Raw genomic sequence first — 20176 nt, forward strand, 5'->3', positions numbered from 1 at the left:
CTAATTCCACAACCAGCCCTCTTCTCTCACGTGCTGTCGAGAACACAGAATCGCGAGTCTAAGGAGGCTCTCATCTCAGTCTGCCATCATCCAGCGGTTCTCAACCTGTGGGTCGCGACCATCGGAAAACACATATAGCATATGAGATATTTACATGACGATTCCTAACAGTAGCAAAATTACAGTTATGAAGTAGCAACGAAAATAATTTTATGGTTGGGGGTCACCACAACATGAGGAACTGTATGAAAGGGTCGCGGCATGAGGAAGGTTGAGAACCACTGATAGCCACTGCAAATGCATAAGTAGAGTAAGAAGTGGGGTCCTCCATGGATCCAAGAATGTTCAACTTTTCCTTTTTTTTTTATTTTGTTAATCCTCACCCAAGGATACTTTCTCCATTGGATTTTAGAGAGAGTGAAAGAGATGGAGGGAGGGGAGGAGAGAGACAGAGAGAGAGAGGAAGAGAAACATTGATGTGAGAGAGACACTTTGACTGGTTGCCTCCCATACGTGCCCTGAACCAGGCCAGGAATCAAACTCGCAACCCAGGTACTTGCCCTTGACCAGGAATGGAACCCATGACCTCTCTGTTCTTGGGCCAGCGTTCTAACCATTGAGCATACCGACCAGGGCTCAACTATTTCTTATAGCTGAACTTTCATTCTTCAGGTCTACATAATCATAGAGTAGAATACCAGGTCACTGTCAGTAGTATTGTCTTATAAAGAAAAGCTGATTCTAACCTCAAAGTGAGACATTGATATATTTATGTTGTCATACTATTTCTGTCACTTGAGATTCCACCGTGTCCTAGGGATCATAATGAGTGTGAAATATACAATAGTCAGCAAAGCAGGTAAGACCTTGAACACATATAATTTGCTTTCGACTCTATCTGAAGACAAACATTAAAAATCATGATCCCTGTTCTTGTTGGTAGAGTGATGTTATAATCATTGGATGCAATCGCCTTGTCTAGATTTCGTGTGCTTAGGCCTCTCCCCTAATTTTAGCTTTGGGTTTCTGATCACATCCTCAGCAGACGCAAAACCAGGGCCGGGGTGCCAGAATCACGTTCGGGTCACGTCTTCCTAGAGCAGCACTTGCATCATTTTTCTTATTTTATAGGGAAGAGCAATTTTCTCTCTCTGAGCCTCGCTATCTGGGTTAAATGATACCTCTGGTGTCCTTGGGCAGCTTTATAATGATGCCTTCCCTGCACAAAGGATTAAAAATTATTAGGGAAATACATGTCGCATAGTAAGCTTATTTCTACCAAACAAATTAAGCATTTTCAAGGAAAGTAATTTTGTAGCTGTAATGAGTTTTTATTTTTCTTTCCTCAAAAATTGCTTATGTTAAACAATTATTTATAATGTGCATGAAAGTCATCTAAATTTACTATATACAACTCTTTTTCTTTCATTATAGACAGAGGGAAGAAGCGTGCAGTTTTTGCTCTGTAAGGAAAATAACATGAACCCCAAACTGTTACTTTATAAAATATAAAATTATTACACTTATCATATTCAAACCAACATTAAGAGCCATATGGAATAGCTGGAAAAAACACAGCCACCATAGCTTATTTTTTTAACTCATGAGAAAGCGAGAAGAACGCTAACTGATGGGATGAAGAATTTCAAAGAGAGGAGGGAGCCCATGGTTGCTTTCATCCCTTGAGACAATGGAAGGAAGAGAGATAAGGAGAAATCACCCCAAATCTATGAAGTTTCACTCACAGAGTGTGGGCTGGGGTGCAAGGTTAGCGTGGTGAGGGGCCCTGGCCACAGCGACTGTCAGCGCCCACCTCCTGGCCTTTCTCACGGGGCTGCACTGAGCCTCTGGGGCGCATGAGACCTTCCGGGGTTAATTGTTCTATTTCATTTGTAGTCCTTATGGTGAATCTCTGTCTGTGCCTAACTTATAACTTAAACTTTGTCACAGACATGTATGTATGGAAAAACACAGTACTCACAGGGGTCAGCACTCCTTGTGGTTTCCGGCATCCACTGGGTTCTTGGCACTTATTTCCTGTGGATAAGGGGGGACTGCTGTTTTTTCCATCTCTTGTTTCTCCTTCATTTTTATTTTTTAACTATCTTTTTCATTTGCCTATTCTCTCCTTTTTCCGTGTCTATCTGTTGTTAAACCAGCTCTTTCCTTAATCCAGTGCGATCTTATTTTTTAATTCTAGAATTGCCATTAGCCTACTTTTTATAATTTTCAGTTCCCTGCCAAGTTCTCGATATGGTCTATGGGTTTCTTTAAGAGTCTGTGTCTGATAAACCCCATTTTCAGGACCACCAATATTTATTTTTCTATTATCTGTTATTTATCACAGTTTTTCTTGCATTGTTTTGTCTCCTTGACTGTCCGGTATGAAGATGTATATGAGAAGCTACACAGTAAAGTGAAGTCTAGGATAACGTTATCTTTATCTAAGAAGGTTTACATCTGCTCTTGGCGGACATTCTGGGTCACTGGCGGTTACAGACCAAGTTAATCCAATGACAGGAACTGAGATGACTTGAAGCTGGGCATCGTAAATGTAACAACTGCTCTGCTCCTTATTCACACTTACCGGTAGGAGATAGTCTTCAGAGCCTCAATCTAAAGGCTTGCATATTTAGCCAAAGCCCCATCCTTGGGAGACCCTGAAGTGCAATATTTACTCTCCTGCCCAGGAGAGCTATGACATTTCTGCCCCACTCCTCACTCTCCCGTTGTTTCTTCTGGCATCGGCAGAAACTGCTGGCAGAGATGCTGTCCCAAGTGTCTGGCTCGCTCCCCTGGTTTTCCTTTCCTAAGAGTCCCAAGACCCGTCACTTCTCATGCTTTGTTAGTCCTCTAGTCTGTTCCAACAGGTGATTTCTATGTCGTGTCCATCTCTTCCTGTGCCCAGAAGAAGGGTTATTCGAAACACACTATCAGTCATTACCAAAAACAGAAACTCTATCATCTGTTTTCCAAAATCAACTTAGGCAACATTTTTTTTATTGATTTTTTTTTTTACAGAGAGGAAGGGAGAGGGATAGAGAGCTAGAAACATCAATGAGAGAGAGACATTGATCAGCTGCCTCCTGCACACCCCCCACTGGGGATGTGCCCACAACCAAGGTACATGCCCTTGACCGGAATCGAACCTGGGACCTTTCAGTCCACAGGCCAACGCTATATCCACTGAGCCAAACCAGTTAGGGCTTAGGCAACATTTTTAAGACAAAAAATAAACAGATAATTATTAATGGCTTCTCAATACATTGATCATAAAATCCAAATATGCTATAATGTGCCACCACACCTGGCCACAGTCTGTTTCTTCAGCCTCACCTTAACTCCTCTCTCCTTAACGCAGGGAGTCCCACAGATGAGCCTTTCTGCTCCTCATACACACCAATCAGCTTCCTGCTTCCTATTCGCGTTCATTGTTTAGTTTGGAATACTGTCTCCAGAGCTTTACATGACTGTCTCCTGTACCTCCTTATCTTCGCTCAAATATTACCTCCTCCAAGCAGCCCAGCCTGTCCATCCAACTAGTGTACGTCCTTATTAAGTTCTTCTCTATTGCAACCACACCCTCCTGATTTGTTTATAACATTTATCGCAACCTCCGATCATCTCTTTTCATTAGAATTTCATTATTATAAGGACAGAACTTTCTGAGTCACCACTACTTCTTTGCCACGGAGAATAATGCCTAAAACATAGTAACTACTCCTTAAATATTTATTAAAACCAATGAATTATAGTCCATGACTATAAGCAAATTCATTAACTTCTTTGGCCCTCCATTTTTCACATTTCATTTTTAGGGGGCGGGGGATGATCGAAAGCACAATGCCCAGCCCCTTGCTGGTTGCATAATAAATAGGAAAGTATCTAACACCTAGAAGACGTACAATATTGCTTCTCTCCCTCTTCCCTTCCCTTTGCTCGGTAGTTACTGGATGATAAAGCACAGTGGCATCATTTTATCTTTTGGCACAACCTAGCCCCTGGCAAATGTAATGAGGGTTAATTTCTAACACAATAAAGTTACAGAATAGATGGGGGGGGGGTGTTCAAATTTCCCTGGAAGCATATAGATATTTTCTTTGGTGCTTCTTATATGATCTTGATTTTAAAAAATTCATTTTTGTTTCTTAAAAATAAATGTTTCCATATGTACAACTCAGTCAAACTAAAATCAATATTTATTTGATTTGGATTTGGCATTAATTTGTGTATAGCAACATTATTGAAGAAATAACAAAATGCTTGCCTCTGCTCTGAATCCATTACTGACCATCACTTTTAACTCCCCAGTCACTATCTAATTAAGGCACCCCCTGGATTTTATGTCCTAGAAGTGAGGTGGACATCATTTATGTACTGTAGGACCCCTCGCTACCTGCTGGTTAAATGGTCTGAGTATATGGGGCTATTTATTACATTTGATTTGACTATGATTTGTACTGTGTTTGTGTTGAGACATTTTGGAACTTCAATTCCCATTATTTCTGTTTTTAGGTTTCTAACAAACAAGCATTTCACCCAGGATATCTCATTAGCAGTGGCAGCAGGCTTGGTAGGTTTGCTCTGTACCCCATCCCATGGGGGAGCAGCGTGATAGCATTCCGCGGAGGTTGGCGGGCCCACAGTCTGCTGCCATTGAGCCGTAGAACATACGGTAATGCATGCATAATAAATCATCAATTCGAAACCTTTCTTTCTTGATTTTATATGTCCATAATATACAAAGCCTTGTTCCCGGAAAAGTCATTCCATGAAGAAAGACGCAATTTATTCCATCAAATTGTCTCAATACCTAAACCTGGCATTTAGAAACAAGAAATGCTTATTTATTAGGATTTCACCCTAAAATTCCTTGCCTTCTGTTTGTTCGTAGATAGCAGACTGACTGCAATTTTTTGTGCTTAAATACCTGATGACCCCATTATAGAGGGAGCACAGAAGAAAAATATTCCACGTGTCATAAATACAGTCATTATTTCTAGCGCACACTAAAAATTACCAGTATCAGCACGGATAGAGAAACCTTCAAATTAAAGTCACAAGATAAAACAGAGTAAATAACCACTCTTTCACGGTGAATGTGAGGCTATAAATCCATCAAATGCGAAAGCAGAGCTGTGCAGACTATGAAGTTTAATATAATCTGCCTGGAGAACTTCCTCAGCTAGACACATCCCTTATAACATTTTCATTAGAGCAGCATTGCAATCAGCAATAGAGGAGAAGCCAGCTCTTGGAGGAACGTGTCTCTCATATTGTGAATGGATTTTGACATTATTAGTGGATTTATTCAACTGAAGGTAAGTGATTCACTCGGAGATGAAAGATACAATTTCTTAGTTTCATTAGTTCTCTCAGGGACACACAAAATTGACAAAATTGGATGACTTTGAAAGTTCCTAATCATATAACTTGAGTTATTAATTATTTCTCCTTTTTGAATAACCTGATGTTAGTTATTGCTTTGTAGACTACATTTCATTTTCTCAGCTATTAGATTGGTTTATATTTTCATCTCAGTGGAACAGACATTTATTTGTGAAGCCTTTTACTGGCAATTTATCTTGGGGAACTTCTCTAGTGTGTTTAGAATGTTTGGTGGGCTTTCCAAAAATCTATAATTGTTAAATCCCAACAAGTGGCTGAGTTGCTTATAGATGTCTATTTATCACTCTTTCATTCATTCATTTCTTCATTCAGTAATACACTGAGAATAATATTACCTACTTCTTGAGGTTCTTGTAACATAACATATATATAAGGTGTTAGGGTAGTACTGGAACAATTATAGTTCAGTAAATGTTACTTATTTGTACTAACCTAGTAGTTCCATCAATAATTAATTTACATTAGTATGCCCAAAAAGGCTGGCGTGTGTGTTGATTGCTGGAACCCACAATAAACTTTTCCAAAGAAATAACATCCTCAGAGGGTTCCAATCTACAACAGCTTTGTCAACCCAACGTACAGCTGTGCCTGTGCACTCACCACTCACAGCCCCAAATGCTTGGCCCACCCATGCGAGCCGCCTACTCCGTTCTCATTCAAGTAGCTGTGAGCTGCTTTTAATCTAATTCCCGCCCCAGTATTTTTCAGGAAGAATCGGGTGGAGATTCCAAAATTTATAGCACAGAAGAGGAAGTTCCCTGGGTGATATGTAATATCTTGGATCCTGAGTGGGTGGTCGTTTTCAGGGAGACTTCCTTTGGGGATAAACCTCTGGCTGTTCCATGGTTGGATGTTAGCAACCCATGTGTAGGTTGGGAAGCTTCTGTTTTCTATGGGTAAGAGGTTCGAACTTATACCAGCATCTTAAAATCTGGGAATTATCAGCCTGGCTCATATGAGTGGGCGCCCTTCTGTGCCAGAAATTCCTACAGTCTGGGTATAGGTTGTTTAGTCATCCTCAGAGCAGCCATAGGGGTACACACTCTTATTATCCCCACTTTACTGTAGGGAGCATTAAGCTCAGATAGCTTAAGTGACTTGCCTGAAATCACAGATTTAGTAAGTGGCTATGCCTAGATTTAAATTGATTTAGTCTGATAGTAGAACTCAGAAATCTGAATGTACTATATGCTGCTTTAAGGAAGTGGCTCAAATCAGAGAAAAGGGAGTTTAAAAACCAACCTGGTTATTGAGCTTAAACACATAATGTGACGAGGAAACATAAAATAATTTGGGGTTGTGGGTAATTCAGAGCATGAGATTCTATGCTCATTAGATGAAACCAAGTATCTAAAAGTCAAAATGAGGGTCCATTGGCCTGAAAAATGTGCATAGTTGCCTCAGTTTTCATTCAGAGAGCTAAAAGAGAAAGTACATTTTTTTCCACTTGAAATTGGCATCTGTATAATTGTTTTCCAGGTCACCTCCTCGGTAGCTTTCACTTCTCCTAAGTGAACCTCGGCTGAAAGAATGCTGTGCTTTCTGTGGTTGTTCTGCAATGAGCCCGGGCTGAGTACTGGGAAGGAGGCCGGAGGAGAAGGCCGATAACAGTGAGCAGAGGAAATCACTGATCCGGGCATTAGGCTATTCACACCGTTTGGTCTGGGGAGCCCTCCAATCGATGCAGCGTGTGGGGTGTGGACCAGGCCTGGGAGACTGTTAACTCCCCTAATTTCCAGGAAACACTGGGCTAAAGCTGGAGGAGAGGAAGAGAGGGGCGGGAGGGAGACAGCAGTAGGGAGCCTGCACAGTGTCGGCACCGCGGGCTGTATGTGGGGTCTGACCCGTGAGGCAGTGATGCAAAGCACATCCCCAAAGCAAGACTAGCCCCGGAAGCTTCTAGAACCCAGTGCTAAGCATCTGTGGCCTACCTCCGGGACATCGGTGTCTCAGTATGGGAAGGAGGGCGCCACAGCTGCCGCGTTGTCAGCTGTCACAGGCCCTGCACTGCTCACACGTGGCCACCAGGTCTTGCAGCCCAGGGTCCCTTCGCTCTACGGCAGAGACGGACATTAACACCACAGCTGTGTCCAGGGAAGCCACCCTGTGAGCTTGTTTGTGTCACGAAAGCTCCAGTCACCACCACCTACTCCCCTCCACTGCCCCAAAGACACACATCTAATCCCTCCCCCCGTGAAAATGGGCTCCGGGTTCATAATAGAGCTGCTGTGCAGATGCCCAAGGTGGAAAGAACTGGCATGTCCCTAACCAGGCTCATCACTCCGTGAGCAATAATGGATTTCGAGTGAAATAGCTCGTATCCAAGAAGGGTGGTTATAATTCATGACCAGACGCCTAAATGAAATCCAAATCTGGGAAACAGGCAAAGTGCTAATTTTCTGCCTCGGTGGGATTTATCAAGTTCCTGCGGATTAATTCCAACAGCGGTTTGGTTGTTCGGCTGTTAGTGCTGTGTTTGCCTCGAAAAGACGTCTGAGCGACATTGATTCAGATGTCAGCGCACCTTCCCGGTTTTGCGAAAAGCTTTTAAGACAGCAAACCCAAACCCTTCGAATGACAGGTGGCCGAGATGACATTTTTTTGTTTCTATTTTTATTCTTCTTTATCCTCGGAGGCCAAGGCTCCTTTCGCTTCACCAATGAGGTGACTAGCAACGTATCTTTGGAGAAAAATCACCATGCAGTTCTCAAGGAACTGAAGCTCAATTCATTACTGCTGCTTTACCAGTAGTTTATTAATAGAATTTCTGAAGAAAGTACTTGTTATCTAATAATTGCTATTTATAATTTACTTGGTTGATAAATATACCACTCCAAAATGCTTACAAATAGTCCAACATCGGTAAGATGCCCTAAACCAGTGGTCGGCAAACTGCGGCTCGTGAGCCACATGCGGCTCTTTGGCCCCTTGAGTGTGGCTCTTCCACAAAATACCGACTTCTGCGCATGGGCCACAAAGTTTCAATCGCACTGTACGTGAGCGCCCGCACGTGGTATTTTGTGGAATAAACTCTCTGTCCCACTATCTTAAAATGCGCAATAGAAAAACTGCCTGGTGCTGCTGAGTTTAATAATGGTGTCTGCCCCCCACTTCAAAGATGTCCTTTTCCTAATCTCCCAGAAACTGTGAATATTCCTTTACTTGACCAAAGAGACCTTGAAGGCGTGATTAGGCTAAAGATCTTGAGAAAATTATTTTGGGTTGTGTGGCGGGTCCCAGGGGATCACAGAGGGCTTTACCAGCGGGAGGCGGGGGGGCAGGAGGAGAGAAGGGTATGGGACGACGCAAACACATGTGAAGATGCGACACTGCCGACTAAAAATGGAGAGAGGCGATGAGTCAAGGAATGCAGCTCCAAGAACTGAAAGCAAGGAAAGAGGTTTACCCCGGTAAAAACAAGACAAAAGTCACTTATGTGATGTTACCAAGTTGCCTGGACATGGGCCCCTTGGGGTGGGGAGGGTGTGAGCAGGTCTGCATCTTCGATGTTGAACCTCCAGGTAGGCCTGGATTTGCTCCTGGATTTCTGGTGAATTCATTATTCCTGGTATCACCAGGCCCCCTTACATCTGGGACCTGGATGCTCTCCCTGCCTCTCAGCCCGCCTACCCTTAGTCAGATGGACTCACCGAGCCTGCCTCAGACCTCGTGGGCCAGACAAGCCTTGCAGTGTGTCCTCCAAGATGTCCTACCCTTTGGGGAGCTCTCTCCAGATTCTGCTACTAATATCAGCCTTTCCAGATCACCTCAGAGCCAAAGGTCAGAGGTGTTTTTTATGTTATTTTTAAGAAGCCTTATTATTTGTACATGTAGACCTTCACTCAATCTGAAATTGATTTTTTCACTGTGCTGTACAGTAGAGAAGTTAATTCATTTAAAAATATGGATATTGAACTGACTCAGCACCATTTAGAACAAAAAGACCATCGTTTCCCCACTGAAATGCAATGTAACTATTGTAATAAATCAAGTAGCTATATACACGTGGGCTTTCTATTCTATTTCTAGTCTACTGATCTATTTGTCTGTCCTTGCACCAATACCACACTATGTTAATATCTATAGCTGTATAGACAATCTGATATCTGATAGTGCTCCTCAATATTGCCTGGACCATTCTTATGCCTCTGTATTTCCATATATATTTTAGGATCAGCTTGTCAATTTGCATGCGCACATACACACACACACACACACACACACACACACCACAAAACTGCTGGGAGATTGATTAGGATTTCTTGAATCCATAAATCAACCTGGAATATATCTTTATAATAATTAATCTTATCCATGAATGTAATATATCCCTCCATTTACTTGGTTCTTTCTAAATATTTGATGTTTCTGGTGCTGCGTAAAAATGTTAAAATCTAATTTTCTATTGCTTTATTGCCGATATATAGAAATACAATACTAAAACCACTTATCCTAATAGTTGCTTATAAATTATTTTTGCATTATCACATTATTTGCATTTATAAGCATCGTCCCCTTTTTCAAATGTGTGCCTTTTATTGTAATTTCTTGCCTTATTGCACTAATTAGGATCTGCAGTACAATGCCAAGTAGAAGTTTTGACATCATTTTCCAGTTCACAGATCTTATCTTTTGCTACGTCTGCTGATGTTAACTCATGTAATTAATTTTAGATATTGTTTTTTAGGCCTGGAACTTCTACTTGATTATTTTTAGATTCCAATTATTCAATGAAATTTTCTTTCCACCTACGTTTCCATCTTTTCCTCTATTTTGTGGCGCCTACTTATTACACTTAAAAATCTTTATGCACTAACTTTAATATCTAGATACTTCTGGGTCTCCTGCCCTTCTCTTTGTTCTATGGTCCTGTCTCTTGACATGTCTAGTAATTTTAAAATATGGAATGATAGACATTTTGTATGAAATAACTAAAGTGGCTACAGATGACATTGCCTTTTTTCAAAGAGAAATAACAGTTTCCCTTTCTCAGCAGGTGGGGTTAGGGAGTTAATCACCTCATCCAATTAGGAAACAGTTAACCTGGTTTGTAGCTTTGGCAATGTTAGATTTATGTCTGTTCCTCTTGTTTCTGCCTCAGAGCTTTCTAAGGCTTTCAACTCAGAGCCTAGGCCCTAGGGCATTTTTTAATTGAGATCTTTCTCCCCAACAGGTTCTGAAGGCTAATCTTTGTCTTTTCAATATCACAAGAGTAAAAAATTCCACTCTGCCTCTAAGAGGTCGGTGGCTTAGCTCTCTGTGCTCCCACTCTGGGTCCCTTCAGAAGTCAGCAAATGCTTGAAGGGAAAAGCTGCCGGGAGTGGAAGGCCAGTCAACTCTCCATTTCTATCTCCCAGCCCCGCCAGCCCTGGGAGGCCCTGATGGTTTCTGTGTCCCCAGCAACAGCCCCCACCCAAAGAGAGCTCAGAGGCTCGGTTTCTGCCTCTCACGCAAGATGGCAAGTCCTCCAGGGCCAGGGAACTGCTGGCTGCAGTTCTATGTGGAACATCGACTCCCCTCATCCTCCTTGCTTAGCAAATTGTGTGGCACCTTTCAAAATATGACTTCTGTGTGGTGTTTTTTATCTCATTATTATTTTATTTTTTCCATCACTATTGATCTCCTCCTATACCATCTTTCACTTTCACCCTCCCATCCCCGTCCTGCTATATAGCTTTTCTAGTCAATCTCAGTGTGTGGATTGGTCTGCAAAAGAGAGAGAGAGAGAGAGAGAGAGAGAGAGAGAGAGAGAGACAGCCTATGGAAGAGTGACAGAAGTGAAATAACCCCAAACTCTAAGGCTAAAGAAGACTTGCGTAACATGGAGGCTGACCTCTGTGTATGATCCCTCTAGAACTATAGCCAGCTAATTTCATGTGATGTTTCATTTTTAGTGATGAATTCATTGCCCATGGAAAAAAATTCAGTGGGGATTAGGCTAACATCTACACCGTTTCCTCCCTTCTCGGGCTCTCTCTTAAGAAACATGTGTTCCATTGCAATTTAAAGTGGCTAATTAACACAGAACGGAACCATTTCACCTGGGTCACAGCCCTCACGTCCATAGAACTTAATAATTAACATGATCCAATGCACTTGGTCCCGCAGACATTTTTCTCCAGAAGTCAAAATTATTACAGAGTCTAACCCATTTTATCACGTCCCCCTAAATTCTTTGAAGTTCTCAGACAACATAAAAACATATTGTGCCATTTTCCCAATCACAGTCAACTGAGAGAATGTTTTTATGTATCAGCTTTCTCTGAACTTTGGTTCATTTCTATTATATTTTTCCCTGTGTCCTTTGTCCCACCTCTGAGTTATCAAATCTGACAGGCAGGGTCATTGAGTGATGCTGACCGCACACATGGACTGGCTGTCCAAAGCAATCCCCATGTAACTCCTTCACAGAGCATTATACCTTGGCATGGTGCTCGCCAGGAAACGGTAGATTTATAACACCTATTAATGTCTTTCGGGAGAGAAGTCAGTGTCCATGCAAATGAGGGATTGACACGACTCCCTAAGTGAAGTGTTGGTGCCACAAATGCTGCGACAGCATTGCCATCGGACGTGATGGATTCCCCCAGATGGGCCACTGGCCTCACTAAAGCGGGCAGGCTATTCATCCCCAAAGACAGAACCGTTTGGGCACCTGAAACATTTTCCCTGGCTTCTGAGAGAAAGAGCTCCCCAATGTGTGTGCGTCTTAACAGGGAGGGTTTGGGCATGTTCTCTTCCTCAGGAGCAGGCCCTTGTCTTTCCATTCCCGGCTCCCCTCCCGCCCCCGCTTCCCTCCCCAGGCCTGTCGGCTGTGCTTTCTCTCTCTTAAGCTCCAAGGGCCCTGCTTTTGCTTCCGGGACATGTTCCAGCTGGCTGACTTCTACTACCTTGGTAGGTATCTTTCTAAATAAACTTTCTCTTATAATTTGGAAGAAAACACGTTTGGCTTCAATCACCAGCAGGGAGATAGGTGAATGTTTAGCTTCCATGTATAGGCGACTTTGGCAATGACCAAAGGCACTGTTGACACTGTTAACCATGTATCTTTCATGTAAGTCCCACTGGCGAAAACATTGTTTAGGGAGTGTTTGATTTCTATAGCCACACAGGTTAATGTGCTTGGCCCCATCCAAGTGGCAAGCCTCATTTTGCATTAATTTTTGTGATAGATTGTGATACTTTAGAAGCAAAAACAGTAGACTCATGACTTGAAAGTGTCAAAGTAATGATCATTTAGCGATTTTTCACTTCTAAGGGTCACAGGGAATAGTCAGGACCTGGAACAATTTGTTCTCATCACTGTTGACATTTTGCTTTGAGACTGCTGTGTGTTTATGAGCAAATAAAAGGTAACAAATTAATCCCTCCTACCCCACGCCCCACCCTCAGCCTCCCCCATGCGTGCCGGAGATACTCTTCACCGTCATTTTACGTAACCGAAGGCAAATGCAAATCTAAGGCCCTGTCTCCATCGAGCCTCTAATTATGATGATGTTTTAGGAGCTCATAAGCTGTCTATAGAACACAAATTAGAAACACAAAGATGTTTCTAAATGATCTATCTTTCATCTACATCTTTGAATTTTTGTATTTTACCTCCAGTCTGTGAAGCAGTTATCTGCTATTATAATTTAAATAGAAATTAATTCAAGCAGAGTCCCGCTTGGTCTCTGAGAAAGCACTATGGCTTAATGAGTAAATATGTATTAGCGTGTCTTAGAACTGCACATTATTGACCTGAGAGGCAACGGGGAACTATAATGACTGATTATGCAAATCCTCAACTGCAGATCGTCACTGGACTCCACAGTGTCATTGATTTACACTAATGCCGGCCTCTCCTTCCCAGGCGCTTATTAATTAGCTGTTCTCTGACACGGACTCTAATGTAGCCTTTTTGTGAGTCGTTAAAGTCCTTTGTGAGAAGACCTCCCGGAGGACCCTCCGATTTGTGGGTAATTGACAAGCCGGATGACAGCTTTTACTGTTGATCATAAACCTGCAGCCAATTCACTTAGGCAATGAATTTATGTTTAGCAACCTTTCATTTTAATGTGGGTGTTTTGTTTTGTTTTTTGTAGAGACAAAGTTTAAATTCAAGTACATTTTATTTATTAGATGGTCTAAAATGCGTCTTTTTCTGCAAGGTTATGTTCAGGCAACTTTTCTAACCAAATGCATAATTGCTATTGGAGATTTTATCATCACAAAACCTCCTTAGAAGCACCCACTGTATATGAAAAGTCAGGCATTTTCAGATAATTTTCTAAGTCAGCATTTAACAGTGCATATTTCCATGTGTTACTACATTACCGAACTGGGTTCAGCCTCCTGAGCACGGATGACTGACAGCATCTCCCTCCTGGAAAAATCCATCATTTAAACTCAAGGTTGTGTTTACCAATCCAGGGTACTCAGAGCAGATGGCCTAATTACTCATTGGACTAATCACTATATTAGTAATCGCTGCAACCCATTCATTCATTTCCTTGTTCTTTCAAACATTTATTAAGCACTAACTCTACACCTAGTACTGCTTAGTCTGCAGTGAACAAAGGAGACAAAAAAGAAATCTGTCTACAGGCAGCTGACTTTCTAAGGGGGAGAAGAGAGACAGGCAATTGGCAAGAAAATTGGAACCACTCAGAAACCGTATTTTCTTTAATCTGGCCTTTTAGTTGGACTTTTTTCTTTTGACTCAAACTGACCCGTCCACCTCCCTCTCCCTTGCTTAACCGTTAAGCCCTCGGGACAATGAGGTTCCTGTCAGCATCCAGGGGCTTAGAAGCAAGGTCCTGGGTCTATTGACGCTTGAGACAGTCTTCAATCCAACCAAACATAACATCTTGGCCTCGGTTGTGTTTTAGCTTTGGACCCAGGGAAGCATAATGGTCCCATAGAACAAATCCTTGCGAAATTGGACAGAACAACTCCTTGGCCAGCATCAGGACCAGACGCAATGATAAAGTACCCCCTACCCTCGCACCAACCAATCAGTGGAGATCCCAACCCTAACCCTGTGAGTCCCATGATTAATGGTTTTTTTCTTGACTTGTTGAGGAGCCCTGGGGTCAGAAGGAGCTCTATCATAGATGTTCTCTTCCTAGATTCTTCCTCTGCCCCAGAAGTACAGCTTCTGGACATTTTAGAAGCCAGAGTGAGAGCTCACTGTCACTCTAGGTATCACTGTCAATGAGCAATGGTTTAAAGCTCCAGGCCTACATTTTTGGTTTGATCATTGATTCATAGGGTAATCTTAGGTGCGATCTCAGGGTTTAATTGTTGCAAATGAAATAATGACCCAACTGGAAGGTGTCTGTGGCCCATGCAGGGCTAAGATTCTTTGACATCTGATGTTAATAGCACTGCAGACCCCTGACCAGGTGAATAAGCTGCATTTTTACAGAAGCCAATGCTGTTTTTCTATTCAAGTTAGAGCCTTAAAATAATCTGAAAATTGTGGCAGCTGGAAAATTGATATTTGAGAGGTGTTAAGGAATTTCTATATTACAGAGCAAAGCTGGAATTGGTTCTTGAGGCAAGCCCTCAATTTATTCTAGGAGGGTCCTATTTAATTCTATTCATAAATTTCAAGGTAAAAATATTCATTTGCTTTCCCTCCCCTTTTCCCCCAATTACTTCTGGGAAAGCCACGGATGGGGGAAGTGATCTAAATGTAGATGTTAAGACTAAGGTTCAGAGAACCAGCTTTAAATGTACTTCATAGTTTTCTTGTATCAGGGCATCCATGCATAGATTCTTGTAATGATCACTGCTTTAACCTTCTTTTAAGTAGGTTAGAAAAGGTAAAGGGTGTTCTAGACGTAAGGAGAAGAGATGATGAGCAGAAAGTTTTCATTGTAAGAAATGAGCTAACCTCTGCAATGGAGTTGGAAGAGAGGCAGCTAGTGAATGAACACTGCTGGGTTCCAGAAGTGATGCCTGCTAGCTCACATAAGGTCTCCATTTCTGAGCTTCAGTCTCTTATGCTAACGCAAGAATCAATTAAAAACAAAAAAAAAAACAAAGATCACAACTATATTTGGAGAATCAATGTGTGCATGTCTGAAAAAGCCGTTATGAACTACCCAGAAGTGACAAAAAGAGAACAGGGAGTCTATGGCAGGAGACAAACCAAAAGTAATTTGTGAAGAAGATAAGTGATCTTTTTGGTTTCTCAAAAATAGTAATGGAAGACAAATTCCCTATTAAAAAATTTAGAGTTCCTAAAGTCACTCTGAGATTTAAAGGTGTTAGTTGCACATTAAAGAGCAAGGTAACTCCTGTGGCCTAGGTAAGTCAGAGCATTCAAGGTTATTTCCATTTGAGTCTCTGAATCTATTACAAGATTATATGGCTTCTGAAATAATTTTAAAATACTGCTTATTGAAAAAATGTTGATAAAAAAAGAATTTTTGATAGACACTGTCCATTGCCTCTCTAGAATAGTTTCTCTCCTTCCCTTTCCTCACCGACCCAATATGTTCTAGACGGTTCTGCCTCACTGGAACACTCAGCTTCCCAAGATCCCAGCCCAGGAAGCCACACGGCATGTAAGTGAAAGTCCCTGACTGGTCTTGTGGGAAAGTTTGTTGAGGAGAAGCACTCAAATGACCTATCTGTTTGCATTTGCCCTTGGACTTTGTCCTCCTACTCTTGTCATATCTGGAGGGACAGATGCCTGGAGATGGAGCAGACAACTTGCAACCATGAGGATGGGAGGTGGAGAAGCAGGAAGGGAGGGGGGGTTTGAGCCCCTGGGGCTTTGTGGAGTCCTCCTGTGAAACATGGACTTCCTCCTTCTGGCCATCTCCTGTGTGAGGAAGCTAAACATCTATTCAGTTAAGATACACTACCTGTGCTTCTGTTACTCAGAACTAAACACAATCCTAATTGTTATAATGCTTTTCTTCATGGATTTTGTTTTTTTATTCCCAACCCTTTGCTTATTTCATTTTCTTTCATTTCAAAGGTCACAATCCTGGCCTGGCATCTCTGAGGCCTGTATGTACAGTTGGTGTGTTTTTTCTAAATCACAGTAGACTTATGTGCCTGTATTTATTATCCATATGAAACCAGGTGCCCTGCTTTTGGGCAGAGCCCTGGAATAAAATCCAGGTGACTTACCTACCTGAGGACTGTGTCCTACCTGTTCATTTCATTAGCTTGGGCTCTTGAGTTTGTGAAATGATTGGCCTGAGACATGATTACCATCATTTATTCTTCCTAGAGTCACTGTATTTATATGATCGTTGTTTTGACTTCCATGTAAAGTTGCAAGAAGATAACTCTCTAATTGATTTCAAGGGCCAGGATCCAGTGACATTCAAGTAGTTGTAATATCACAAATGTGTTATTTCCTGTAAGATGCTGTGACATCTTTGAATTCAGTTTCAGATGTTATTATTTTTATAAGGCAAGACCTATGTTAATGAGAAGAAACGAAGGTAAAATAAGATTGAACCTCTGATAGACTGAACTCGGGTTAACACCTACAATTTAAATTTGGCGAACACTCGGATTCTTAAACAGCGCTGTCAATCCAGTTGTGTCCTCTGTCATCACCAGAGATTCTCTAGGAAACTGAATGCGCTTGGAGTTCTTGAGGATTCTGATCTCTGACAGAAAATCCTTAAGGGCACTGTCCATTGCAATCATCTTGATAGTCCAAGTGATGAAACACAGCTTGGCATCCTGTTTGAACATGTTATCACCTAAGCACCTGACAATTACCAATGGGCTGTATAACCATTTCTCTCATGGATTATTTTCTGAAACATTAGGTTCCAAATTCATTTTTAAAGTCTTTCATAATTGAATGCAATGGGGCCATTTAAATATTAAGTGGAACTTTGTGTGGATGGGCATTATGATCTGTGTTTCTCACTTAATTCTTATTTTTATTTTCTATGGGTAATCAAGACTGGCTCAAATACTATAGATTCATCTCTCCTTTTCTTTCTCTAGTTTTCCCTCTCTAATTAGCTCCACAATTTTGCAATAACCCACCATCTGCTTTTAGGTTTGGCCTCTTCCTAACAATAAGTTGAAAATAAAACCTGATTTCTCATATATTTATTGTTGGTCATAAATGGTTATACCACCTTTTCTGGGGGCGGAAGGCATTGTGTTGAGCCTGAGTTTGTAAAGAGGTATGAGGTGGTCTCTATGTGAGTGATGTCGACGTAAGAAACGTCCAAACTTGTAGAGAAATTTTATGAGTTTATTTGAGCCAAACTGACGCAATCTCTAGAAAGCAAAATCTCAGCAGATGGAGAAAATGGTCTGGAGAATGCAGTTTTACAGCTTCCTTTATACATTAGAATCGAAGGAGGAGACATACTAGTGAGCGGGGTTATAGGAAATGCATTGGTGATAGATCAGAGAGGCAGGAGAAAGCAAAGTGGGGCGGGGGGGGGGGATCCCTGAGACTGAATAAAGACCAAAATGGAAAGACATGTGCTTCTTTTGTGTTGATGGATACGGATAGCTCACATTGCAGCACACGGAGATGGTCTGCGGGGGGGAACAAGGTAACAAGGAGGGTTTCTGAGGTCTCCTGGTCTGGTATGAGCTGGTCCCCTGAGGGGTCTGAGAAACCCTGACATTCCAAGGCATGTTACCTTCGATGCAAAAAGACAGTAGACAGGCTCAGTTAGGGTAAAGGCTGGCCTTTGTCAAGGAAGCTACAGGCCTACACTGTGACTACCGCCGGGACTCACTTTTAACTGGAAGTTATTATGTTCAGATCATCCTATGTGGTTTCTTTCCATGTCTGAGCTTGTAAGGCCCACCATGCAGGCCTCTGAGCTGGTCAGTTTAGCATGTGGCCCCTTGTTCATACACAGTGACAAACAAGTGGTATAAAGCCTATCTCTCAAGATGACATTCTCCATCTAGTTTTGAGTTCTCGGGTAAGGTGGGATTTAAATGTGCTTTGCAGTTAGGATATAAATACATCACCCATAGGTACAATGGTACTTTAACAGCAATGATGATAAGGATAGCCAGGAATGATTATTTATCATGTGCCAGATATTATATTATGCGTTCTACAAGGACTATTGCATTAAGTCCTCATCACAAAACTATGTTTTGTAATGAATTTTTAGTTTTTACTCCCATTTTATAGAAGAGAATATTGGGGGTTAGAGAGACAGATGCCCGAGATTACCTAGCTAATAAGTAGTGAAGATGAGATATAAATCCGAGGTAGTGTGACCCCAGCTCTGTTTCGTTTCTAAGCAGGAGGACCTGAAAAGACAAATTATATCTACTTTTGATTCAGTTAGCATAGTTTGGAATTGTTAGCTCTTAAATTATGCTCAAATTAGTGAACCAATACCCCCGGATTTCAGTGTGATGGCTTTAAAATCAAGACGCTCTGCCCTCGGGTTCACTTAATGGGCTGGTAAACTGTGGGGATTGTGAACTCATTGTTGAACATTCGCCTGGAAGTGAGAGATAAGAATGCACATGCTTTGTCTGCAGATGCAGCAAGTTGTCATTCAAAGCTGCAAAATATAGCTAAGGAGTTTCAGGACTGAAGGGAACATAAGTTCAAGACCCAGGAGGAGAACATGAGACCAGACAATATGCCAATTAATGGAATTAAATGGAAAAGATTTAAATTGAGGGCCCCTCCGGAGCCAGTGTAAAAGAAAAGGCAGTTAATTCAATCAGGACAAAAGGCTAAGGGAGCTGGCTGTGAGAGGATCAGCATATTTAAAGTTGATAGTGTCTTAAAAATGAAAGAACATGGGCTTATGATTGCTGTGAACTTATTATGCCCCGGTAGCTCCGTCTAATTTGGCCTTCGTTCTCTGAACAAATACGCTCATCCTGAGGTTTCAGGACAAAAGAAATAATCCTTATTGTTGCAGGCAGGCTACGGAAGCGATTGTGATCAGCAGCCATTCGCGGAGGGCGGTTTAAAGACCCGTCCGTCCGTCATGCCAGGGGAGTTTCTGTCCATCTGTCACATCGCACGTCAAAGACTGTTCCCCACATTCTAGTTGTTTTCAAAGTTGTTATAAAAATAAATGTTATACTTGGACACTCCCGGGGCCCCGAGAGTTTAAATGCATCGATGTGATTTCTCTTTTGCTAAGCAGGTTGGAGAGTGGCACAGGCACGGCGGGGGGTCGTTAATAGAGCAATGACATGAATCTCCATGTTTCTGTAGCAAATAATTGAGAATGTGAATTTAAGAAATTCTGTTATGGGCTCTGTTCTCTAGAAGAGCAATTGTTCGGTGTCATTATTCAATTGTGTATCGACAAATTGTGCCTCTGTGCACCACAGCAGGGAGCAGCGTTCAAATGCTACCCCCATTACAAGGGCACCAGCGTCCCGCCCCTGAGCTTGGCAGTGCCCAGGCGGAGGGCGGCCTTGCCGAGGGCACACGATTGGTGAAGGCAAATGGTGCCACCTGAGGACACAGGGGTGGCATCTCAGAAAAACCATTTGTGGGAAAGAAAATGGAATCAATGGTGTTGATGTAAGAAAAGTTCAAACCTGTAAGAATGTGTATGAGTTTATTTGAGTACAACTGATGACAATTGCCAGGAAGCAAAATTTCAACTGTTTGAGAAAATGCTCCAGAGAATGGCAGTGTGCGCCTCATTCTATACATTACGTCAGAGGAGGAGACTGAGGAAGGTTCCATGAGATCCACGGGTGGGGGATTAGAGGCGCAGGGGGGTGGGCTGGGGGTGGCAGGGAGCAAAGTGAGGACATCTCTGAGATTGGACACAAAGTAAAA

This window comes from Myotis lucifugus, unplaced genomic scaffold (genome assembly GCF_000147115.1).
Source record: "Myotis lucifugus unplaced genomic scaffold, Myoluc2.0 scaffold_93, whole genome shotgun sequence".
In the NCBI taxonomy this organism is placed as follows: Eukaryota; Metazoa; Chordata; class Mammalia; order Chiroptera; family Vespertilionidae; genus Myotis; species Myotis lucifugus.